Below are 26631 nucleotides of genomic sequence, written 5' to 3'. Positions count from 1 at the left end.
TCATTATAGGAGACTGAAATGCAAAAGTAGGAAGTCAAGAAACACCTGGAGTAACAGGCAAAGTTGGCCTTGGAATATGGAATGAAGCAGGGAAAATACTAATAGAGTTTTGCCAAGAAAATACACTGGTCATAACAAACACCCTCTTCCAACGACACAAGAGAAGACTCTACACATGGACATCACCAGATGGTCAACACCGAAATCAGACTGATTATATTCTTTGCAGCCAAAGATGGAGAAGTTCTATACAGTTAACAAAAACAACACCAGGAGCTGACTGTGGCTCAGATTATGAACTCCTTATTGCCAAATTCAGACTGAAATTGAATAAAGTAGGGAAAACCACTAGACCATTCAGGTATGATCTAAATAAAATCCCTTATGATTATACAGTGGAAGTGAGAAATAGATTTAAGGGCCTAGATCTGATAGATAGAATGCCTGATGAACTATGGACGGAGGTTCGTAACATTGTACAGGAGACAGGGATCAAGACCATCCCCATGGAAAAGAAATGCAAAAAAGCAAAATGGCTGTCTGGGGAGGCCTTACAAATAGCTGTGAAAAGAAGAGAAGTGAAAAGGAGAAAAGGAAAGATATAAGCATCTGAATGCAGAGTTCCAAAGAATAGCAAGAAGAGATAAGAAAGCCTTCTTCAGCGATCAATGCAAAGAAATAGAGGAAAACAACAGAATGGGAAAGACTAGAGATCTCTTCAAGAAAATTAGAGATACCAAGGGAAAATTTCATGCAAAGATGGGCTCGATAAAGGGCAGAAATGGTATGGACCTAACAGAAGCAGAAGATATTAAGAAGAGATGGCAAGAATACACAGAAGAACTGTACAAAAAAGATCTTCACAACCCAGATAATCACAATGGTGTGATCACTCACCTAGAGCCAGACATCCTGGAATGTGAAGTCAAGTGGGCCTTGGAAAGCATCACTACGAACAAAGCCAGTGGAGGTGATGGAATTCCAGTTGAGCTCTTTCAAATCCTGAAAGATGATGCTGTGAAAGTGCTGCACTCAATATGCCAGCAAATTTGGAAAGCTCAGCAGTGGCCACAGGACTGGAAAAGGTCAGTTTTCATTCCAATCCCAAAGAAAGGCAACGCCAAAGAATGCTCAAACTACCGCACAGTTGCACTCATCTCACATGCTAGTAAAGTAATGCTCAAAATTCTCCAAGCCAGGCTTCAGCAATATGTGAACCGTGAACTTCCTGATGTTCAAGCTGGTTTTGGAAAAGGCAGGGGAACCAGACACCAAATTGCCAACATCCACTGGATCATTGAAAAAGCAAGAGAGTTTCAGAAAACCATCTATTTCTGCTTTATTGACTATGCCAAAGCCTTTGACTGTGTGGATCACAATAAACTGTGGAAAATTCTGAAAGAGATGGGAATACCAGACCACCTGACCTGCCTCTTGAGAAATCTGTATGCAGGTCAGGAAGCAACAGTTAGAACTGGACATAGAACAACAGACTGGTTCCAAATAGGAAAAGGAGTACGTCAAGGCTGTATATTGTCACCCTGTTTATTTAACTTATATGCAGAGTACATCATGAGAAACACTGGACTGGATGAAGCACAAGCTGGAATCAAGATTGCTGGGAGAAATATCAATAACCTCAGATATGCAGATGACACCACCCTTATGGCAGAAAGTGAAGAGGAACTCAAAAGCCTCTTGATGAAGGTGAAAGAGGAAAATGAAAAAGTTGGCTTAAAGCTCAACATTCAGAAAACAAAGATCATGGCATCTGCTCCCATCATTTCATGGTAAATAGATGGGGAAACAGTGGAAGCAGTGTCAGACTTTATTTTTTTGGGCTCCAAAATCACTGCAGATGGGGATTGCAGCCATGAAATTAAAAGCCGCTTACTCCTTGGAAGGAAAGTTATGACCAACCTAGACAGCATATTCAAAAGCAGAGACATTACTTTGCCAACAAAGGTTCGTCTAGTCAAGGTTATGGTTTTTCCTGTGGTCATGTATGGATGTGAGAGTTGGACTGTGAAGAAGGCTGAGCGCCAAAGAATTGATGTTTTTGAACTGTGGTGTTGGAGAAGACTCTTGAGAGTCCCTTGGACTGCAAGTAGATCCAACCAGTCCATTCTGAAGGAGATCAGCCCTGGGATTTCTTTGGAAGGAATGATGCTAAAGCTGAAACTCTAGTACTTTGGCCACCTCATGCGAAGAGTTGACTCATTGGAAAAGACTCTGATGCTGGGAGGGATTGGGGGCAGGAGAAGAAGGGGATGACAGAGGATGAGATGGCTGGATGGCATCACTGACTCGATGGATGTGAGTCTGAGTGAACTCCGGGAGTTGGTGATGGACAGGGAGGCCTGGCGTGCTGCAATTCATGGGGTCCGAAAGAGTCAGACACGACTGAGCGACTGGACTGAACTGACTCTGCAGGCCTCAAACTCTTCACCTTGCTCTTTGATGTGTATCTGTGGTATGTGACAAGTGGCCAGACTGCAGAGCTGGGATCTAGTGGGAAATGGGCTTGACTGTCCAGCCACAGGTTCCAATGCCCTGAAGGCAAATGTCTCCACAGGTTCTATGGGCAGGGGAGAGCATGGCTAAGACTCCAGTTAGTCCGCAGCCCCTCAGCCCCGGCATTGGACTCTCTACCTGTCCCCTCTCTCCACCTTCGCTCTCCTAGCTACTGGTCCCCCCACTTATCCCCACCCCAGGAATCACTTTCTTCTCAGGGTCTCTGGGCTGTCATGACCATCACAATCAGAGCCCATGAAGCATAATGTTCCAGAAACTCCACCCCACAACACAGACTTTCCAAAATGTCCAGAATTGAACTGCTTCTCACCAGTGCTACCTATGCTTTTGGTCCCAGACTCCATCGTCTCCTGCTTGGTTCCCTGAACCTGCCTTCTGGTTTCCCTGAAGCTTCGCTGCCCTACAGTCTATCCTCCACGGAGCAACCAGAGGAGTTCCATTCAAGCTTCATACTCTTTGCTCCAGTCCTCCAGTGGCTTTCTTTTCCCTCAGAGTTTTGACAGATGGCCTCTAAGGCCCTACACAATGTGCAGGCTGCTCCTCTCCCCCCTCTTCCCCCACTACTTCTCAGACTTCACTTCCTAGTACTAGTCTCTCCTCCTGAAGACACTTTCCCACCTCACAGCCATTGTACAGACTGTTACCTCTGCTGAGACCATGCTTTTCAGGTGGTCAAATGACTCCTTCACCTCCTTTAAGGCTTTGCTCAGTTGCCACCTTCCCGGTGAAACGTACTGTGAATACCTTGTTTAAAAATGCTGCCTCTGACCCCATCATTGCCTGTCCACCTTACCCTGCTCTCCTTTCTCACATCACACATGCCACCTACTTGTATAGTATATAACTTGTTTATTATGCTTATAGACTGTCTCCCTACAAGGAGCAGAAAGAGTATTGCTCACTAGATAGTCCATTTGCTCCCCCAGATTTCTTGCCTCTGTGTCATTAAGTGAGGCCATGTGATGAGAGTCCCTGAGACAAAGAGGGGTGGGGATTTCCCGCAGTGCTGTCCAGCCCAGGGCAAGTTCTCACCTCTCGTCTTCCGCTGCCATAGCAACCAAGGGACCTCAGACTGAGATTGTGAAGCCTTCTGGGCCCCTGAGTCACTGCCTGAAGGACAGTTGCCCTAGAGAATCACAGTGGACTTTGTGTGAAAGAGAAATAAATGAAGCATTGTTTAACTAAGCCACTGATGCTTTGCACACTCTCCTGGCTAGTACATCTTGTTAAAATATAAAGTCCATAACAGCAAGATTTTGGTCTGTTTTTTTTCTCTGATGTATTCTTGGTACCTGGCTAAATCCTGGCTGATTATGGCCCCATAGCAAATTTGTTGAATGAATGAATGTATCTCTGGACTCCAGATCAGCACTGCTGACCCAGCTTGGTTTCTAACTTCCTCTGGAGCATAGCTACTTCCCAGGCCGTAAGCGTGAGAGCTCCTGACAAGTAGGAATGGGATCACAGTCATCCTTGCATCATCCTCAATTACTTGCATGAGGGTTCATAAATATTATACTAACTAAATGCTAGCACAAACTTTCCCTGTGATCCTCAGGTGTGAAGATCACAGTGGGAAGAGGCAATGGCCAATTCTAGCTCAGGTGCTTCCCCATTCTCAGTGCATCATCTTGTTTATCAAGGAATTTTTTGTCTGGTCTCCCGCAGCTCCTCACTCTCTGACCTAAAATCTGTTCTCACCTCTCTGTTATCCTCATCCTATTTGAGGGCAATCCGTGTGATTCTGCAGGTGGTACTATTCCTTCTAGTTTCTTACCTCCTGTTCATACCTCAGCCCACTGATTTCTGGACTCTGATGCCACAGTTCTATTGAACTTCTTTCTGATGGTGCCCGCTACCTCCTGAATCCCAGACATGGTGGAATTTCTAAGGGCCTATGATGACTTAGAGACCTTCAAACCAATCCCCTTGCTGACCCTTTGGCTCCCCTGGAAACACAGTTTGCCTATTTCCTTCCATCTCTCTAACCATTCTTTCTATTCCATGGGCTCCTCTTCCTCTGCCTCCTCCTGACATGTTCCCCAGGCTGCTGTCCTCAGCTCACTGCTCTTGGCACTCAAAACACTTCTCCCTGGTTTCAGCTACCTCCTATACCGTGATGATTCCCAAATCTTGATCTCCGGCCCCAGCCTCTCTCCAGAGCTTTGGGTGATTCATGTAGCCATCCACTGGACAATCTAGATGTCTCCTGGACTGGCTGCCTCTTTGCACCATCTCACAGCCCTTTGGCCTCTCCTCAGAGTCTTGAAATAGCTCTGGTAGGCATCCTGCCCTGGCTTTGATTCAGTTCACATAGTAACTTACCTGAGCAAGTAGCTTCCACCTTGCTTCCTGCCTTGGGGTTCCTCTGTTGCTCCTGGACACCTAGTCATTCATCCCAGGCACCTTTGGAAGTGCCTGGTATTTATGCAAGTGCAAGCCAAACGTGGGGACATGGGCCAAGCATAACACTGCATGAAGAAGCCCTGGACCAATGAGGTACAAGGACCAGCAGATAACACTTCTCCCTTTTATCTCTTTGGTGGACAAGCCTGAGATGCAGTGTAAGTTCCTCAGGAAGCCCCACAAACCTCCAGTGCTAGTGTTCCATGAAGCTGACGGGACGCATATCCTTGATTGACTTTCCATCCTGCCTTATATTATCCTCCCTACCCTCTCACTCCTGTTCCCTGGGATAAACTTCCCAGATAAACAGCCAGCACATTCATCTGTGTCCGGGCCTTGCTTTGGAGGCATCCAGGTTCACATATCCTTTGGGCATCTTTATCTCAAACTGGCTAAATCCTAACTCATAGCCCTTCCCCTGGTGGCTCAGATGATAAAGAATCTGCCGGCAATGCAGGAGACCTGGGTTTGATCCCTGGGTTAGGAAGGTCTCCTGGAGAAGGAAATGGCTACTCACTCCAGTATTCTTGCCTGGAGAATCCCATGGACAGAGGAACCTGGTGAGCTACATATAGTCCATGGGGTCAAAAAGAGTTGGACACAACTGAGCGACTTTCTCTTCAGTCTTTCTCCCAGCCCCACTCATCTTTCTCCAATCATTCGCCTCAGCCATCAAGGCTGCAAACTGGAGACCTAAGCTGACTTTCCCTTTATGCCCTCCATCTGCACCTTCATTGCTTCCCTACAACCATTATTTAAGGCCCCATCATCTCACCTAAGCTGCTGCCTCCTTTTAGTCTTCCCTACCTCTCCTCCAACTCTCTCAAAACCATCCCTCACCTGACCTCCCATGTGAAATACCTCAAGCACAAATCTTGCCATAGCATTTGATTGTTCAAATCTAACCAGCATTTCCAAAGGTAAACTAAAATCCAAGTACCCTAACCTGGGCAGGGGCCTTCTGAGATCTGCTGCTCATCTGCCTCTCCAGCATCCCGTCTGAATTGCTTCTGCTTCCCAGCATGGTTCCCAGTTGCACACTCAACAGCGAGAAAGAAAAGAGCCATACTGAACAGGTGACCCATTGTGTCCCCATGGGGAATATCCCAACCACCCAGCCACTGTGCAGACAAAGCAGAGCTCTTCTCTAGAACCAAAAATCACACGGTCTTTCTAGGCTCAGAACTTCACAGTATAGTGATCACAGGGCACAATGTGTGTGGAGATGGGTGAGGACCAAAGAGAGTACAGAGGTGGAATCAGAACACTGGAGCTCAGGGCTGCTCCACCTGTTCTCTGTGTGGCCCTTTGTAAATTGCCTGGTTCCTGCATTCACAAAGTAGGAAGATACTATCTAATTGCCATAGGGTATGCAAAGTACATATAATATTAATAGAGATGATTATGGCTAACACTTACTGACCTTTAACCGTGTGAGGAAATGGAAGTAGAAGAAGGCACCTTTGAGCAGGTCTTGGGTCTGCTAACAATTTAGCAATGCTCTCTGAGTAAGTCATTTCCCCTGTCTTGACCTCAGCCTCACCCTGGAAACAATGGGGTTGAATTAGTTCAGGACTTTTGGACTGGGCAGTTTCTAACATCCTTTACAACTATAACATTCTGAGTTTATGAATCAAGCATGCTGAGCTATTGCTTGTCCCAAAGTGGGCTGAGCAGCCATCTCTCTTTAGCTCTGATGTGCCTTCTGGGCACACACAGTGCGTTGAAGGTGACCTCAGCAGCCCTTACATCAGCCTGCTTCCCTTGGGTGTCAGGGAGAAAGGGACCAATTGTGTTCAGTGCCAGGCAGTTAAGAGACTCTACATATCTTGCAATTTTTTCTTTGGTCCAGTCTGGTAACAATGAGAATAATTCTGTCCAAAAATGCAGTCAAGTTTTTTGGCATGAACCGTGCTCTTCAAATTCATGGAATTTACTCTCATATCACTGCCAAGTTGGACAGATTCTTGTCAGAGCCAGATCAAGTTTGAGTCAAGTCCAAGGCCAGTTATCTCTTGGATGGTAGCCCATCTCCTCCCTTTTTACCCATCATGACCTCCATCCATCTTCCTGAGGGTCTGGGGGTGATAGTGGCATGCTGCCTCTCACCACCCTCTGAATGGTGACTTTGCCATAATTGTATTTTTCTTTTCTTTTTTTTTGGTTATTATATTCCAGTTCGAAGTGAAAATGTGATGGAGTAAACATGTTCTGGATATTTTCTCCTTTCACTTACCACTGGAATTTATACCCCACCCCTCATTTTGGATTAATTTCTTTTCATAGCTGTTCATATTAGCATGATTTTCAGTAACCTAATATTTCCTAACATAATTGAAGCAGTCAGAACAACAAATCCCATAGTGGGTGTGATTTGAATGACACTTATCTGAGCATGGTGAGAGTAGTCAACATGCCTCCACACCAAAGAAACTGTGAAGCCAGGCAGAAGGATTGTCCTTTTTTATCCCCAAAGCTAGGGGTTCCTGGAAGGGAGGTTCTAGGTACATTTTCCTCAGTGAGACAGCTGAGGACTGAGAATCTAGGAGAATGCTTGACCTTCATCTGGTCCTTGACATCTTATTCCTTTAGCATCTAATTGCATGCATGTGTGCTAAGTTGCTTCAGTTGTGTCCAACTCTCTGCAGCCTTATGGACTGTAGCCCGCCAGCCTCCTCTGTCCATGGGATTCTCCAGGCAAGAATACTGGAGTGGGTTTCCATGCCGCCTTCCCTCTTCCAGTTAGCATCTAATTAGATGTTATCAATTACCTGATTGTTGATAGGGTAGGGAAGATTGAGAATGGAGACTTTCCCTCATGATTCCCATGTCTAAATGAGTGCTAAGAACTTATACTTAAAAGCACGTTATTCATTGATTCCATAAGTAATTGTTGGGTGTTTACTGTGTTTGTGCCAGGCCCTGTACTAGAGCCTGGAGACACAGTGAGAAACAGACATAATCCTTGCTCCACAGGGCAGTCCCAGTCTAGCACATGAGTTGTATACCAGGTGGAGATGAACAGTGTCAAGTGAGTTCTGTAGGATCTAGCCCACTTGGCTCTCTTATTCCCAGCATTATTATGGGTGTAATAAAATAATTATTCAAGAAATTACTTGTTAGTGCTGGTCTTTCCTTTTAGAGAAAATATCACATAATGATTTCACCACAACAGCAATCTCTAACAGGATACCTAGCCCTTAGTAAATGCTCCAGAAACATTTGTGAAGTAAAGAATATAGGGAGGCGAGGAGAAGGTAGGATGAAAAAGAGAGAATGCGAGGAGAGAGGAAAAAGGTGGATTAGTGTCCTGGAAGGTGGGTGAAGTGCCACTGTGAAGAAATGCAGGGCATGTGGAAGGAAACTCATGTTGAGAAAGAAAGGAAGTGGTTGAAAGTGAGAGGAGGTCAAGGCAGTGAGAGCCAAGCTGTACAGGAAGGGGGAAGTTTCATTTGGGAAAATTCTGTGGAAGAATGTCTGGAAGCTGCTGTGCTGAGGCCGGGGACTGGCTGCAGCTGTGCCCTCTGCCCTGTGCTGAGAGGCACTCAGTGCAGAGAGCCAGGCCTCTACCTTGGACCAGGCATGACTGTGAACCCAGACCTGTGGTTGAAGCAGTGCCAAGTGGGGCTGAGGACTCAGGACTCTGGACTCAGGCTGACCTGATTCGTTTCCAGTCTTTGCTGCCAAGAATCCAGAGTTAAGTTCCGCTAAAGGGCTGTTTGGGTGAGGGGGTTGTGCCAGGGGAGCTGTGGCCAGCACCTTCTGTTGGAGACAGCCCTGATGCCCTTCATAAAGATGCATTTAATCTTGGCCAATTGCACCATATGAACCATGGTTCTGGTTTACTGTTTTTCATCTCAAGCAATAATAGCACTGTAATTATATTTTTTCTCACTGTTTTATAACATAGATGCCTTCTATTTCAAGTTGAACTTTGGTCTTACTGATAAAAATGATGTTTTCCAAACAAACACTGGGATAAATGCTCTGACAATCACAAGTGACATATAGGGAAAAAAATAGATAGTATTTATGGCATGTATAATATGTGTCAGGCCTTGTGCTAAGAGCTCTCATTGCATTATTTCATTTGATCTTTGCAACAACCCTCCGAAGCAGGTGCTATTGTTTTCCCTGGTCAATGGGGAAGGAAACAGATCCAGCTAGCTGAGGTCCCTTCTCTCCAGTCTCTCAAACACAAGTGGTGGAAACAGGCCTCACATGCAGGGCTGACTCTGGATCAGGCCTGGACACCCCAGCCCAAGGCAGGCCAAGGTGAGGCAGGCACTCCCGAATGGCGGTGAGCTACAATTTTAGGTAAAAAGTAGACAGATTTTTACTTTGATAATCATTTTCTTTTTCTTTTGGTTGTACTGGATCTTCACTGTAGCTCGCAGGCTTCTTTTGTGGCTTGCTGGCTCCAGAGCACACGGGCTCAGTAGTTGCAGTGTGCAGGCTTAGCTGCCCTGTGGCCTGTAGAATCTTAGTTACCTGACCAGAAATTGAACCTGCATCTCCTGCATTGGAATAAGGATTCTTAACCACTGGACCACCAGTTGTTACTGTTGTTGAGAGTCGCATCTGACTCTTTGCGACCCCATGGACTGCAGCACAGCAGGCTTCCCTGTCCTTCACTATCTCCTGGAGTTTGCTCAAACTCGGGTCCAGTGAGTCAGTGATGCCATCCAACCGTCTCATCCTCTGTTGCTCCCTTCTCCTCCTGCCCTCAGTCTTTCCCTGGACCACCAGGGAAGTCCCTAAATCTGTTTTTAAGGCTTTCTCTTTTATTTTTGACAAGTGACCTTCATTTTTCATTTACTGTGATACAGTTTTACTTCTTTAAGTTTAAAGGTGAATTTAAAAAAGAAAAACCTTCTGTGAGTAATGGTGGATATATGGAGAAGGAAGGAAGAGTGAAGAGAGACCTGGGGGACAGTCTGTGGAATCTACAGGCTGCCTTCAAGGCTCTGCTTTGATCTTTGTCATTGGACTCTGTGACTGTTTGTTGGTCGACACTCACAGGCCATGGTGCTGGGGCTTGTGGCATCCCATGGAACTTTCCTAATCTCTCTTGCCCCCATGGGTCTGTCTGGTCTCTGGGTTCTGGCCACACCCCTTCTCGACAGGGTAAACACCAGGAATTAGGTAAAAGGTGGTTTGGCAAAAGTAAGAAAAGGAATTGTCTTCAATTCCTTTGCTCAGGACAAGGGCATGCTGAGAAGGGACACCAAAGAGGAAGAGCTCCACCATCCTCAGCATAGGACCTGGGACCATCTGGAGAGGCCGTTGAGTCAGTGCACACACGTGAGAAGGGTCTGGGAGAGAAAGTATTGGTGGTTTGCCAGACGGCTGCAATGTCAGAGATTTCCTGTTATGTCAGAGCAAAGGGGACTTGCTCCAGGCTTTGTGGACCTAGGACTCTGACCCTTTACCCTTTCCTTGGGCACAGGCCTCATCCTTACTAGGCATTCAGTAAATTTAATGTGGACTCATTCCCTGCACATTTCACTTTGGAAACCCTTTCTCAAGGAAGAGGACATTCCATACAGAAGGCCACAATTAAGGTTGATTGGGTGCCCAGCACTATTCCTCCATGACCAAAAACTGGATTAGCAGCAGTCTATGTCTCAATGATTGCTAGAAGTTTCTTTGGCATGATCCAGTTCACCATGGCCATTCCCTGGTTGAATTGAAAATCAGGTCTTGGACCTGTAAGGCTCTAATCAGTTCTTGAAAGGAAAAGTATAAACCTATCTCTTGACTTGTCCCTGCCCCTATCCTACCCTCTCTCTCCAAATTGCTGCCTAGGTCAAAACACTGCTTTTGTGTGGTCCACTCAAAAGTAATCACCCTCTCACGTGATTCTTAAGCTGTGATGTTTAACAACAGGCCAATAATGTCAAGTCACTTGGTTTACTAATTTGAAAGCAGTGTGCCCCTGACATTTACTTTCAAGGTAAAGAAGGTAAGGATCTGAGCAAATATTTTTGAGTGGATAATTCCTGCTGCTGTATTATTAAGGGTACTACACTTAAAGATGAAGGCTTTACACTCATTTGAGTTTGAATTTCTGTTCCACTAACGTGCTGTGGCAATTTGGGACATTTATTTCAACTTTCTGAGTCCCTATTTCTTCATAATGCTGAGTTTCTTGTGTTTCAGGGAGCAGAGATTGCTCCATCTGCACTCTAGTAATGAGCCTCTGAAGATGCCTGACAGGCAAGGCAGGTATCTCATGCAAAACTGAGAGGAAGAACCACCCTACGACTGGGCTTCAGAGATAGGAACTGCATGCCAGCACAGGAATGTACGGATCTTTTCTCTAGTGCCCATCATTCACTAAGCTGTTGCCCAAGAGTAGGCTTCTTCTTTTTAAAAAATTTTTAAAAATTATTTTTGTTTGCACCATGCAGCATGCAAAACTTCCCTGACCAAGGATCAAACCTATACCCCCTGCAGTGGAAGCACGGAATCTTAACCACTGGGCCCCCAGGGAAGTTCAAGATTGGCTTCTTCTTGAATCTGCTTCTCTTCCCTCTGTGAACCAGTTTTTCCAGCTTGTGCTTCTTTGTACCTTTGCCTTACTTATGCCCTCAACTTACTCAGACCCATGATGGCCTCACAGGCCTTTCAGTTTTCAACTTCAGTTTTGCAGTTAACTGAGTTGTTTTATACATCCCAACTTGAAGTGGCTCAAAGCAAGAATCTATTTGTACAAGGCTTTTGTGTTATGATATCCTAAAAACTGATGGCTGGCTAATGGATTTGTTGCTGTTGGGCCCATGGCTCAGCCCTGATCTAATCAGAAGCGTGTGTGTGTGTGTGTGTGTGTGTGTGCGTGTGTGTGTGTGTGTGTGAGGATAATCACATCAGGTAGATCAGGGCCACTGCAGTCACCCTCATTCAAAGAAGGCGGTAGATAGGGCGTTTCCCTTACGAAGGATGACAGGCATGGTGATTAGCAAATGTGGTTTAAAAAAAGAAAAAGCTCATAAGGTTGTTGTGATGATCAAATGAGATGAAACTTGTAGAGGCCCTAGCACAGAACTAGGTTACAGACCAAATGCTCAAAAAATGGTAGCTATTATTACATGATTGTTATTGTTATGATTATAATTATAATCTACTAGTAGTACAGACTTAGTTCCAAAAGTATAGGGTAATTTATAGACCTCTAATAGAAAATGTACCTGGGGATTATTTTTCTTAAATATATTTAGGTCAACATTGCTAAAGGGCAAGAAGGGAAGTGGGACCTCTATATGTACAACATCAAGAATAAAAAACTCCCTGGAGTAAACATTACAAAATATCTTTTAAAACCACAAATATGGTCCCATAAGCCTATCTAAATTATTTTACTGACTTCTCATTTTTCTTAAAGATAAATATTGGTCTGCACCCCCTGACACATGCATGCGCGCGTGTGCACGCACACACACACACACACACACACGCACACTTTCCAGGTTCACTCAGTACCATGAACTTCCTGGTGGGTACTGCAGCCAACCCTGGCCTGGTCCCAGGGCCCCACCACATACACTTGATCACATTCCACGTGACATGATCTTCTCCCTCTCCCTCCCCAGCCCCTTTCCTAGTTAGTTTCCACTCCCCTTTCAGCTCTCTGCTAAGATTTCAGGAGAACTTTTCCTTGGAAAAGATCTTTTGTGATAATGCATTCAGAAAGCAAGCACTGTTTCTTTCCCTTGGGCCCATTGTTTCACTAAAGGGACTCTCTGAGGTCTGTGCTGCTTCTCCCACTAGACAATGAACTCACAAGAGTGGACTGTGTCTGTTTCTGTTCAACTTTCTGTCTCCCAAAACCTACGGTGCCTAGAACATGCAGATACTCAGTGAAGATCTGCTGAATAAATGAGTTCAATGTTATCCAGTGCAACTAAATGGTTGCCTTTCTCAGAAGTTATGATAATACTTGAAGGTAAAAATAACGCAATATTAAGTCTTTCTTTTTTAGTTCAAAGCACACATGCAGAGCTCACAAAAATTGACTCTGTTCTTTGTCCAAAGGAAATAACAACAGACTTTTAAAAACTGTTATTATACAGCCCACATTCATTGACCAGAATGCAATAAACTTAGAAATTAACAAACAGGGAGCAAAAAAAAAATCTATACTCCTAGAATATAAAAACACACTTCTAAAGATCTTTTGGTTTAAAGAGGAAATAAGCTGGTTGGAACTGGTCCACAGTGAAAACAGCACACAACAAAACCAAGGGGATATGGCCAAAGCAGTTTTCAGAGTAAAACGCTAGCCCTACATTTACTTATTAGAACATAAAAGAGATTGAAAAAGAAAAAAAAAAATGAAGCCAAAGTAAGTGGTAAGAAATGAATTAAGTAATATAGAAGAAGAAAATAATGAAATGGAGAAAATTCATCAAATTTGATCAATAAAGCCTCAGGTTTGCTCTTTTAAGGTAAAAAAATTATTTGGCTAGAATAATTGATGAAGAAGAGAATATACTTAATAGGTAATATCAGCCATGAAGAGGTAGGAAATATACACATAGAAAGGGTACTTTTAAAAATATATATGTATTTAAGTCTTCAGAAACCTTTATTGGTTTTTGTCTGTTTGTTTTGGTCATATCACACATTGGGCATCAGATCAGATCAGATCAGATCAGATCAGTCGCTCAGTCGTGTCCGACCTCTTGCGACCCCATGAATTGCAGCACGCCAGGCCTCCCTGTCCATCACCAACTCCCGGAGTTCACTCAGACTCACGTCCATCGAGTCAGTGATGCCATCCAGCCATCTCATCCTCTGTCGTTCCCTTCTCCTCTTGCCCCCAATCCCTCCCAGCATCAGAGTCTTTTCCAATGAGTCAACTCTTCACATGAGGTAGCCAAAGTACCGTAGTTTCAGCTTTAGCATCATTCCTTCCAAAGAAATCGCAGGGCTGATCTTGCATGTGAGATCTTAATTCCCTGACCAGGAATCAAACCCCATCCCCTGCTTTGGAAGCTCAAAGTCTGAACCACTGAACCACCAGGGAAATCCTAGAAGGTACTATTTAAAGGCAACATTATCAACAACTTATACTAATGAATATGTGACCCATATGAAATGGATGATATTCTAGGAATATATAAGTAAACAAAATTTGTCCAAGATGTCAAAAGCATTAAATCAATCACCATGGAAGAAATTGAACTGTTGAAAATGTACCTTCTTAAAACAAAAGTGGAAATTGTTCCTGAGTAGTGGAGACCACTTGAAGCACTGAGTCCAAGAGGGAGGAGAAATTAAAGCTTTATCGAAGAAAGAAAAAAAAGTACCTTCTTCCAGACCCAGCAAAGGGCATCAGGATCAAAAAGCCCTTATGGGCATGTTCTTTTCCTTGGCTCTTACATATATCCAGGAAGCATCAGTAGACATGTGGGATCAGTTTAGGGAGAAAATCAGGAGGAGGGAAAGAGTGCCTACAAGACATGAAACCCATCTAAAAGGAACTGTATAAATGATCAGATTAGACTACTTTTTAAAAAAATAATATTTATTTATTTTTGACTGTACTGCATTTTCATTGCTGCTGCTGCTAAGTCGCTTCAGTCGTGTCCAACTCTGTGTGACCCCATAGACGGCAGCCCACCAGGCTCCCCCATCCCTGGGATTCTCCAGGCAAGAACACTGGAGTGGGTTGCCATTTCCTTCTCCAATGCATGAAAGTGAAAAGTGAAAGTGAAGTCGCTCAGTCGTGTCCAACTCCGCTACACAGGCTTTTCTCTAGTTGTGGCAAGCAGGGACTATTCTCTAGTTGCAGTACACGGGCTTCTCATTGCAGTGGCTTCTCTGTTTCTTTGTTGTGGAACATGGATCTAGGGCATATGGGCTTCAGTAGTTGTAGCACATGGACTCAATAGTTGCAGCTCTCAGGCTCTAGAGCACAGGCTGAATAGTTGTGGCCCATGGGCTTAGTTGCTCTTCAACATGAGGGATCTTCTCACATCAGGGATGGAACCCGTGTGTCCTGCATTGGCAGGCAGACTCCTTACCACTGAGCCACCAGAGAAGCCCTAGACTACTCTTTAATGCAGATCCACTTCTGAGCAAATCTTTCCTCCCTCTCATCAATGGACACAATTTGGTGAGGAACACCACATCAGCATGGAGATGACTTGTTTCTTTGAATATCTGAGTTATGAAGTGAGCATTTTGTGTTACCCTCTGCTTTTTATTTTTCTCTCATGAAAGTACATAGTGAAATCTCAAAATTCAAAGAGAGAAAGGTATTAAGTTTTTCCAAGAAGCAAAATGCTGATTTCATAAAAACAAATTTCAGAAAGTTGTTGCATTTTGAAAGTGGGCTCCAAAGACATTGATGATCTTTTACCCGAAGAGCCACACCTCAAAAGGGAAGTGGGGAGTAGGCATGGAGACTGGAAAGCCCTGAGTATTCCTGGGGCAGGGCGTGGGGCTGACTTGTACCAGGGAAAATAAAACTTTTGTGTTTGTTGTACTCTTTGTGGTGATGATTAGTGTGTGTTAGTCTTATTAAAGAAAGAGAAGTTTCAGAATGAGCTTGAACAACTTCCACCCCGATTGGAATAAAATAGCAATAATAATAATGATTGGAGTCATGATTAGTGTATATATTGCATGCATTATCACACTATGCATTATATTATTGCATATAATAATGGCAACTATCATTATCTCCAGTTTTACAGATGGGGAAACAAAGGCTTAAAGATGGGTTGTTTGCCAGTACAGTCACCAATTCCTCCCCTCCCAGTAAGCACATGTATCCACCAAGTGATACAGTCTTGTTTCCCCTTCCCTTGAGTCTTTTTTTAAAAATAAATATTTGTTTATTTGGCTGCATCAGGTCCTAGTTGCATCATGCGGGATCCTTCCTTCCTGCGGAAGAACTCTCTAGCTGTGGCACTCGAGGTTAGTTGCTCCTCACCACATGGGATCTTAATTCCCTGACCAGGAATCAAACCTGTGTCCAGTATCTCCTGCATTGCAAGGTGAATGCTTAACCATTTGGTCACCAGGCAAGTCCTGCCCTTCCCTTGAATCTTTCCTGGCCTGTGCCTATTTTCTTGGCTAGAATAGATTGGAAGTGATACTAGGCTGATGCTGGCTCTTGTTCTAAGACAGAAGGTAATGTGCATTTTTGTTCTCTTGGAAGCCAATTGCTGTGGAAATAAGCCTAACTGTGCTGTGGAAAGAAAGAGGCCTCATAGAAAAGGGGACCAGTTTTTATGAGAAGCTAAGAAGAAAGACAAAGATCTGTCTAGTCAAAGCTATGTTTTTTCCCATAGTCATGTATGAATGTGAGAATTGGACTATAAAGAAAGCTGAGCACTGAAGAACTGATGCTTTTGAACTGTGGTATTGGAGAAGACTCTTGAGAGTCCCTTGGACTACAAGGAGATACAATCAGTCAATCCTAAAGGAAATCAGTTCTAAATATTCATTAGAAGGACTGATGCTGAAGCTGAAACTTCAATACTTTGGCCACCTGATGCGAAGAACTGACTCATTTGAAAAGACCCTGATGCTGGGAAAGATTGAAGGCAGGAGGAGAAGGGGATGACAGAGGATGAGATGGTTGGATGGCATCACCAACTTGATGGACATGAGTTTAAGTAAACTCCGGGAGTTGGTAATGGACAGGGAAACCTGGCATGCAGTCCATGGGGTCGCAGAGTTGAATATGACTGAGAAACTGAAATGAACTGAACTGAAGAAGAAAGAAAAGCCCAGCCAGTCCCCAGCAATTCCAGCCACCTCAACTGAGATGTCAGGAATCTGAAAGAGGTCTTCTTGGTCCTTTCAACCCTATCCAAGCTCATGGATTAGTGCAGCCATATGAGTGATCCTAGTGAACACCATGTGGAGTATAAGAAGTGACCCAGTGGACCCACAGAATTGAAATGAATAATAAAATGGTTATTGTTTCAAACCATTAAATCTTTGAGTGTTTTGTTATACAGCAATAAAAATGTGAAACAAGAGGTTATCATCATGTCCAGGGTCATGTAAGTAGCAAGGCCAGGACTTAAGGCCAGGTCTTTTGGACTCCATTGTCTGAGGTTTGAACAGCTGAATGACACTAAAATAAGGAACAACATGAACAAAGTTTATAAATCATGAGAGATATGGAAATTATTAGCAGAGATCTACTCAATCACAGTTCATGAGAGCTGACAGAAGAATGAGAAGGAGAAGAAAAAAAATTAAAACTGGAAATGAGCTTCTAGAAGTTGGAAAAGACACTTTTTTATGGTAAAATTTTTTGAAGTACAGTTGATTTACAATATTAGTTTCAGGTATATACCAGTGATTCAATATTTTTATAGATTATACTCCATTTAAAGTTATTATAAAATATTGCCTATATTCCCAGTGCTGTACAATATATCCTTGTAGCTTACTTATTTTACACGTAGTACCTCTTAATCCTCTATCCCTATCTTGCCCCTCCCTCTTACCTCTCCCCACTGGTAACCACTAGTTATCCCATGGACTGCAGCATGCCAGGCTCTCTGTCCATTACCAACTCCCGAAGCTTACTCAAACTCATGTCTGTCAAGTCAGTGATGCCATCCGACCATCTCATCCTCTGTCGACCCCTTCTCCTCCCGCCTTCAATCTTTCCCAGCATCAGGGTCTTTTCAAATGAGTCAGTTCTTTGCATCAGGTGGTCAAAGTATTGGAGTTTCTATATATTTGTGAGTTCATCAAGTATTTATCAAGTATCTATAATGCACTGCAGACAATGACTGCAGCCATGAAAATAAAAGATGTTCGCTCCTTGGAAGAAAAGCTATGACAAACCTAGACAGTATATTAAAAAGCAGAGATACCACTTTGCCAACAAAGTTCCACATAGTCAAGGCTATGGTTTTTCCAGTAGTCATGGATGGATGTGAGAGATGGACCATAAAGAAGGCTGAGCACTGAAGAACTGATGCTTTCGAATTGTGGTGTTGGACAAGGTTCTTAAAAGTCCCTCGGACAGCAAGGAGATCTAACCGGTCAATCCTAAAGGAAATCAACCCTAAATATGCATTGGAAGGACTGATGGTAAAGCTGAAGCTTTAATACTTGGCCACCTGATGTGAAAAGCCAACTCATAGGAAAAGGTCCTGATGCTGGGAAGATTGAAGGACAAAGAAGAAGAGGGTGGCAGAAGATGAGATGTTTAGATAGCATCATTGACTCAGTGGCATGAGTTTGGGCAAACTCTGGGAGACAGTGGAGGACAGGGAAGCCTGGTGTGCTGCAGTCCATGGGGTCACAAAGAGTTGGACACAACTTAGAGAAGAAACAACAACAAAGGCAGAGAGTGGTAGTGGTGATTTAGTCGCTAAGTCGTTGTCTGACTCTTTGTGAACCCATGGACTGCAGCATGCCATGTGGTTTCCCAGGCAAGCATACTGGAGTGGATTGCCATTTCCTTTCTCCAAGGCAGAGAGTAGTGAGGGGAATAAATCCAGGCAGAGCAGGGTGGAATCAGGGTGAGGGCTCATCCTGGGTCAGCACTGGATGAGGTTCCTCACATTCTTTGTATCATCCAGTTTCCCCAATAACCCAGGGAGGTAAGTTGTAGTATACCATGTGATCGCAAGAAGTAAATTTATGGAGTTAATTGCCCATTGGATGTGTCATAGGCACGATTTGTGACAATGTTACAAATTGATTCAAAAATTTTAGTAAAGGTAAGCATGCCAGATACAGAATGAATATTTAAGGAAACAGAAATGTTAGAGGGAGACTAGCTTTAAAAATTAATTCCATAGAAGAAAATAATGTGACTGTACCAAAATTTTTTAATATAATATTATTTATTTATTTTATTCTTGCCTGTGCTGGGTCTTCATTGCTGTGTAAGCTTTTCTCTAGTTGTGGTGAGTAGAGGCTATTCTCTAGTTGTGGTGTGCGGGCTTCTCATTACAATGGCTTCTCTGGTTGTGGAGTATGGGCTCTAGGGTGCTTGGGCTTCAGCAGTTGCAGCTCCTGAGCTCTAGAGCACAGGCTCAATAGTTGTGGTGCTCGGGCTTAGTTGCTTTGGGGCAGGTGGGATCTTCCCAGATCAGGGATCGAACCGTGTGTCCTACATTGGCAGGCAGATTCTTTACCACTGAGTCACCAGGGAACCCCCCCAAATTTCTTTTAAAAGTTTATTTTTTTCCCATTACAAAAATAGTAAGCAATTATGTATATAATTTTTGAAACATAGAATATACAGAAGAAATTAAAATCCATGCATAATCTCACCCCCAGGGATACACTGTTAATTTCAGTATATATCCTATCAGTCTTCTTTCCCCTGCATTTATAGCTATTCCTCTGAACGAAAAACATCTGCCACCTATATTTTAATATCCTGAGTTTCAAATCTTAGCATAAAGGGACACATTTTCTCATATCATGAAATGTTCTTTAAAACTTGGTCTGTAATGACTTGCTATGATATGGATAGTCTCAAATTTTACCACACCTCTCTTATTCAACTTTTAGAGGGTTTGCATTTTTTCTCCTTTAAATGACAGTGCAATATCCACCCATGCATATAAATCTTGACCATATAGCTGATTATTTCATTAGAATAGATTCCTAGAAGTACATTAATGCCACTGTCAGAGACAAAGTTATTCAGAGAGATTTTGATTTTGAACCAAGATGGCAAGTATACTATTTTATATGAAGATGCATCTGTGGATTATGCACTTAAAAAATTATCTATGCCTCTTTTTGCCTCAGATAGTTCACATAAATTTGCACCAATTTATTTATAATTCAGCTAAATAAGTAATTTATGTATAGTTCAATAAATCCATACAGTTCAGTAATTTATGTATAGTATACCAGTAAATCTGTATGTATTAGTTTATCTCGGCAACTGACATTGCCTAGTACATAGCAAGTATCCAAAAAGTATTTGTTGAATGTATGTCTATTGAATGAAATCTTTCATAGATAAAGATATTTCCAGCATCAACATGCGGATGTAAAGTTGAAAACGCAAAATTACAGCGCTTTCGCTTCGGTGTACAATTCACAGGCCCAGCTGGCTTTGTGCATGTTTCACGGGAAAAGTGCCGTTATGTGATGATTGCCATCTGGGAGAATGGACTCAGTGGAGTTCGAACAAATCATCTGGCAGAGAGTCTGACGAAACCCTGCTCCCCAGGCCACGGGAGTGCTGAGCTGCTCTGGCAAGCCGCGTGGGTGGCCACAGCTTCTTGGTCAGCCTCCAGTTGTGTGCACACAGCCTGCGTTACTCCTGTCTGTTTTGTGTCACCAGAGCCCTGGGGATAGCAAGAAATCTGCCCAGAAGTGTAAAACCACCCTTTTACTGAAAGAACTTTCAGAATGAGAATGTTCATTGAGATGACTGGAGATCTCAGAAAAGAGATACAGGAACAGCAAAATATAAAACAAAAGGGTCCTCCGAGATTTGGTGTACGACATCACTGATTTCTCTCTATTAGAGAGGGCTCTGTTTCCCACAAGCTACTGCCTTTACAGAGCCTCAACACAGATATTCCTCCCTGTCCTCTGAGTTTGCAGAGCTCACTCCCAGGAGGAAAGTCTCTGTCCTGAGGTGGACAGGAGAATGTGAGGAGCAAGCACAGAGTGGGATAAAGGAGGTGATGGTGAGTAGTGGAAAGAAAGAAGGAATGGGAATCCAGGGAACTGGATACTCCATTTCAAGTTGTTCTGAGTGACCTTGGTCAAGTCTCTGAACTCATGCACCTAGCTAACTTTTGAATGAGCACCATCAAAGGGAAATCTAAAGGAAGTCACACATAGGATTTAAAATTTTCTAGCTGTGACTAGAAAACTAAAAAGAAACAAGTGACATTAATTTAACATATTTTTCTTAGCTCATGTTAAAAATATTGGGTTGGCCAAAAAGTTCATTCAAGTTTTTTTGTAAGATGTTCTGGAAAAACTTGAATGACCTTTTTGGCCAATCCAACATTACTATTTCACTGTGCAATCAATAGAAAAAGTTATTTATAATAGCTTTTCATCCTTTTTTCCATATTAAGTCTTCAAAATCTGGTGTATGTTTTATATTAGGGTACATCTCAATTCAGATGCTAAATCCTCATTTTGTTGTTGTTGCTCCATTGCTCAGTCATGTTTGAGTCTTTGTGACACCATGGACTGCAGCGTACCAGGCTTCCCGGTCCTTCACTATCTCCCAGAATTTGCTCAGATTCATGCGCATTGAGTTCATGATGCTATCTAACCATCTCATCTCCTGCCACCCTCTTTTCCTTTGGCCTTCAGTCTTTCCCAGATGAGGGTCTTTTCCAAAGAGTCGACTGTTAACATAAGGTGGCCAACGTATTAAAGCTTTAGCTTTAGCATCAGTCCTTCCAATGAATATTCAAGGTTGATTTCCTTTAGGATTGACTGGTTTGATCTCCTTGCTGTCCAACGGACTCTCACATGTCTTCTCCAGCACCACAATTCGAAAGCATCAATTCTTCAGTGCTCAACCTTCTTTATGGTCCAGCTCTCTCATCTGTACATGACTACTGGAAAAACCATAGCTTTGACTACACAGACCTTTGTTGTTAATGTCTTTGCTTTTTAACACACTGTCTAGGTTGGTTATAGGTTTTCTTCCAAGGAGCAAGTGTCATTTAATTTCATGGCTGCAGTCACCATCTGCAGTGATTTTAGAGCCCAAGAAAATAAAGTCTCATTTGAAGTCAATCTATATCTAGTTTTCATAAAATTTGCAGTTGGAAAAGTAGATTCACATATCTGAATTGCTCCATGCATACTTAAAAGTTTTCCAGTAACTGAATCAAGTTTTAAGGTTAAATTAGGTAAAGTCTAAATACAGTTAAACATTAATTCCTCCATCTCATTTCAAATTAGCCGTATTTCAAATGTGTGGCTAGTGGCTACTGTATTGGACCACACAATTCTAGAGTTCCTCTAGATTTTAGTTTAGTAGAGAACTCAGGCAAAAAAAAGCTAACATTACAATATGAGAAGCCCTGTTATCTAAAGCAGTTGAGTCTAGAGATTGGTTGGTTGCTTTGTAAGCAGTCTAGTGAAGGAAGGAGCTGTGAAAGTGATAACTAACTTTAGCTTTTCTCAAACTTAAAGCATATCAAAGTACATTTATTCATCAGTTTTGTAGGGTATAGCCAAAAGGTTTTCTCTGAATAAAGTTTTGTTGATTTGAGTTTTGAGATATCAGCCTTCTTGTATAAGTCAGATCTATTATGCAGGAACAATAATTTCCAAGAAATGGGAAAAAATTCAGAGCCTGCTAACGAAGGCCAAGGTCAAGGGCTGGCCATAGCCACTGGAGCAGAGACATGGGCAGAGACCCTTAATGCTGCTGAATTACTGTATTTATACATCATTTCCATTCCCATCTCTGCCAAAGAGAACTCTGGTTTTATTCAGAAAGTGAGTAGAGCTCCCTTGATCTCATGGAAGCTGGGCGTCTACCCCAGAACAAGAGAATGAATCATGAGTGGCTTAAATCTTTCCCAGTGATTAGCTATAGAGGTAGGCATATGGTTCAGTCCTGGGCAAGGAGATTTCAGGGAAAATCTGCTGAAGAGCTTCAATCAAAGACTTCTTTCTTAGATGGAAAGACAGAACTTCAGGAGGATAACATCCTTGGCCTTTGCCACCCGCCTTTTTTTTTTTCCTTCTATTTTTTGGCCACTCCATGCAGCATGTAGGATGTTAATTCCCCAACCAAGGACTGTAAACCATCCTGCCCCTGTCCTCTGCCCACTCTGCAATGGAAGCGCAGTGTCTTAGCCACTGGACTGCCAGGGAAGTCCTCCTTGCCCCTCTCTTCATGCCTGGAATGACATTCTGTGGGAGTCATAGCTGCTATTATGTGGCCATAGAGAAAATAGCTGAATGACATGCAAAACAATTTCACTGACAATGGCAGAGCGAAACAAACACATAAAACTTGGGCCACTCAGGATATATGTGGGCAGCTAAACCAACTGTGGACTTCTTGTTTTGTGTGATAATTAAACATCTTTATTGTTGAAGCCACTGTTAATCAAGCATCCTGTTATGGGAAGCTGAATGCATTCTAAACATGTATTCTTATTCCCCAGGTCACAGAGTATATGTTCCAGGTGTGTTCCATGGTAAAGATACCATACAGAATCTGAAACCCATGCTTGACCAATCATCCCAACAACCAGATAGCAGGTGTTTGTCACTGTTCTCTTATTCTAGATCTTGGAAGACAGTTAGGATGTCCTTTGTTGACTTTAACATGAGACATCTCTTCTATAGTTTGTCATATATCATAAGATCTCAGTAAATCATCACTAAGCATAAAGATTCATCGTTCCCTTTACAATTTTACCTATTCATAAAGGTCCCTTGAGACTCACCTTCTCTAGAAACCTTTATGATTCACTCCAGCCCCCAGGGATGCTTCGTCATGGGGACTCACAGTACTTCTTCAACTGATAATTATATTCTCTTACAGCAGCTTTTGTGTCTTTATCTTAACTTTATATGTGTCTAGCTATCTTAAGGACATGCAGTATGTGTTAGACTTCTTTGTATCTCTCACAGCATCTAGCTCCAGGCAGGCACTTGGCTGGTGTTCAAAAAAAAAATCTGTAAAATAGGCCAGTGAAAGAATGAAAGAGCAAGGCCATATATTTTCACTTTTTTGATCATGAAGTGGTACAATAATTACCTTAAATAGTATAAGCCAGTTGTGAATGGATGTAATTATTATTACATTTTACACAGAACTGATTCTTACATGGATTCTTACATTTAACTCAAATATTCTACATAATATTTATCCCTATTTCTTCTGAACTTAGCCAATTTTGTATTCATGATTAACCATTTGAGTCATGCTCTAATATTTTCCCCTATATTTCTTTCATTTATAATGCAAAGAACTTATAAGTCTTTCTCCACTCCTTTCTTGAAACTCTTTCTTCTCACATTTCTGCCACCCAGGGACAAGGATCCTTCAGGTATTCCTTGTGAACTATGCCCTACTACCCCATCCACCTCCCAAACCTGACAGCCTCTAAAGGCCTGGACAGAGAGGAAAAGCCTGACTGTAACACCTGGCATTAGATCAAAATGGGACCAAAATTAGTATGGGGTGTTCTGGCTGAAGAAACAAGAATTGAAACAGTCTGAATCCCCAGGGAGTGCTGAAGGTACAAACACAGGAAGCCAAGGGCCTACAGGAGTTTCTAGAGGCAAACAGAAAGGTCAAAGTTCAATAGCTCTGGAGAGAAGTAGAAACAAGTTGGAAATGGAGCAAGGAGTGTCCTGGGCATTTCAAAGAAAGCCTGGAGGGGCCTCACTTTCCATATCAGTCAAAGCCACATGGTGCTCACAGAAGAACAAGCGGACAATTCCTCTTCATCTTGTTCCTTTCCCAGCCCCATGTCTTTATAAGTAACTTTGTCTGGATATTCTGTTTATTAAACAATGCTTATTCCCTCCATACCCTCTGATGATTGGGTTGTCCCAGAGTCAGCAGGCCACTTGCCAGGATGCCTGCGCATTTCCAGTTGAAGGACACTGTCACTTTGGACAGGTCCAAGGACTTCAGCAGGACAGTAGTTTCCCGAAGCTACCTGCTGTCTGGAGAAACTCTTGTATGCCTGCGCTCAACAGGAAGTAGGAAAGGAGTGGGGAAAAAAAAGGGAGAAAGGCTATAAAATGTGGACAGCAAAATGCTCATGCAAGAGACTGCTTAGAAAAGCAAACAGATCTGTATCTTGTCCTAAAACAGCAGCAATGTCCAGAGGGCGGCCAGAAGCCCAGTGGAGCAAGTAAAGGATAACAGACAGCAAGCAGCAGGCGGCAACTGACAGATTTCTCAGAGCAGGCAGTGGGGAGCCTGAGCAATTATCCAGGGATGAAGCTGAGACCCACAGAGCAGGGAAAGAGATGGAACAAGGCCAACAAAGACTTCAGGGCAAATGGGGGCATTGGAGGGAAATATGTACAAAGCTTCTATTTGGCATAAGATACCAGACAAAGAAAGTTCCAGATCAGAATGAGAAATCGGGTCCTCTCAGAGGAAGGGCGGGGGAGGAAGGGAGGAGGATGGGAATGGATTTTCCAGTACAATTGCTTAGAAAACTTCTGATTTTCTTTTTTTTTTTTCTTTTTATAAAGATGAGCTCAAAATGAGATCACTGGGGACATTGTCACTGCGGCCCACAGCTGCCACAGTAAAGCAGGAGGGGCAAGGGCTTCTAGAAGTGCAAAGTCACTGCCTTGACTCACTAGGGGACTCCCTGAGGTCTTAGATATCTGTGGCTGGTGGCCTTGGATCGGGCTATTGGCTGCAGTGACGGAGCAATGAGGCAGGCACAAGGGGAGAACTCTGGTTCTTGAATACAGCCAGGAGGACCTTGACCTATGCGACAAGTTTTCACTGATTAGGGAGACAGTCAGTTTAGAGGCAGAGAGGGCTGTCCTCAAAAGGCAGGCTCTGGGGGACATCGCAGTTGATCTGATGGGATAAGATAACATCACATTGTCGATATATGTGACAGTGACCCTCCTTATTCGTACCAGGAAGCCTCTGTGAGAGCCTGGGTCTGTTTAGGTATGCAGTGCTCAGCACTTCTTTGGCATGTAGCCTCCCTTGACCTTCTGCCACATCCTCTGGCCGGTTTCCAAACCTGGATGGTTTCCATGATCCATTTTCTCCACCTTGCCCTGGATCCCCGAGCCCACCACGTGACCTGGCCTGCCACATTTCCGTCTGCCTTGCAGACACCCTGCCACCCTTCTGATGATTTCTCGTCTGTTTCTGAGCATACTTGCCAGAAGTTTTCTTCACTCCCTGCCCTCAGATGAACTTGACTTTAAAAAAAGGAATTCCTAATACTTGCTTCCCCCTGTCCCCCAACACACACGTCATTGGGTCCCTTCTTTGTCTCTGGCCTTAGTTCATCTTCCTCCATCATCTCCCAGTTGCATTTCCTGCACAACTGCTGTGAATCCTTTCTTTCCTCAAGCTCCAACTTCACTTTCATCCCTACTTCTGCTCTGCTCAGCAAATGACATCACCTCTACTTAAGGAATTAGGTCATTTGACATCCTCTTCTTTCTAGAGTCCTAGTGACTTTCCTCCTTGTCTTCCGTTGGTTTCCGGCCACATAAACTCCTCCACTGTAGCCAGAATCCCATCCATGCCTGTCTCCTCCTGCCCCTTGCATGGTCATTCATTTCCCCAAACACCTACATTTCTCATCATTCTTTTTAACCCTCTTCTTCTCTTTTGCAGGGAAGAGAGGTTTTCCACCCTAGCTGTATTTCAGATCACTGAAACCACCTTAAAAGAAGTATAGATACACCCCAAATATTTGAAAACAGGGTCTTGAAGAGGTATTTGCACACCCACGTTCATAATAGCATTATTCACAATAGTAAAGGTCGAAGCAACCTAAGAGTTCCTCTAAGGTTGAGTGGACAAACAAAATGTGCATTATGCACAATGGAATATTACTCAGCCTTAGAAAGGCAGGAAATTCTAACACAAACTGAATAACATGGATGGACTTTGAAGATACCACGCTGAGTGAAATAAGCCAGTTACAGAAGGACAAATACTGTGCATGAATCTGCTTAAAAGAGGTACTTAGAAGAGTCAAGCTGGTAAAGACAAAAAGTAGAAGGGTGGTTGCCTGG

The 26631-nt window shown here is 43.2% G+C and overlaps 1 protein-coding gene and 1 long non-coding RNA gene across 2 annotated transcripts in view; both read left to right on the top strand.

Annotated features, from left to right (window-relative positions):
* The window catches only part of GADD45A (growth arrest and DNA damage inducible alpha), a 157312-nt gene that overhangs the window by 90272 nt on the left and 40409 nt on the right, over positions 1-26631 (top strand). The gene's annotated exons all lie outside the window — the stretch shown is intronic.
* LOC129655298 (uncharacterized) lies at positions 11110-11689 on the top strand. The gene is made up of 2 exons (XR_008715876.1): positions 11110-11248; positions 11355-11689. It is a non-coding gene; the product is annotated as an uncharacterized LOC129655298 (long non-coding RNA).

This window comes from Bubalus kerabau, chromosome 6 (genome assembly GCF_029407905.1).
Source record: "Bubalus kerabau isolate K-KA32 ecotype Philippines breed swamp buffalo chromosome 6, PCC_UOA_SB_1v2, whole genome shotgun sequence".
NCBI lineage: Eukaryota > Metazoa > Chordata > Mammalia > Artiodactyla > Bovidae > Bubalus > Bubalus kerabau.
The sequence above is the reverse complement of the archived record's forward strand: the minus strand, read 5'-3'. Positions and strand labels throughout refer to the sequence as shown.